The sequence below is a fragment of the Anser brachyrhynchus genome (assembly GCF_964034855.1).
Source record: "Anser brachyrhynchus genome assembly, chromosome: 15".
In the NCBI taxonomy this organism is placed as follows: domain Eukaryota; kingdom Metazoa; phylum Chordata; class Aves; order Anseriformes; family Anatidae; genus Anser; species Anser brachyrhynchus.
In genome coordinates, this window is record NC_137733.1 from 3365170 (window position 1) to 3365465 (window position 296).

Sequence of the window (296 nt, forward strand, 5' to 3'; positions counted from 1 at the left end):
TATATAAATAACTACTGAGAATATGACTTATGAAAAAAAAAATATTACTACCATATGTGGAATATAGTGACTTCTAAACAGATAAAAAAGAATACAGAAACCTACAAACCCAGAAAATGTGTATATCTGTCTTTAGAAATTAGTGTTTATATCACAGCCGTGATTTGTGAATAACAAAAAAAAAAATGGTTTGTAATATCAAAATAAAAGCTTAGTCTGAAAAGGTAAAAATATGTTGGTGTTCAAAGTCATTTTGCTTTTCCTTTTTACTGTTTTGATTGAAGAGCTACCCGCAG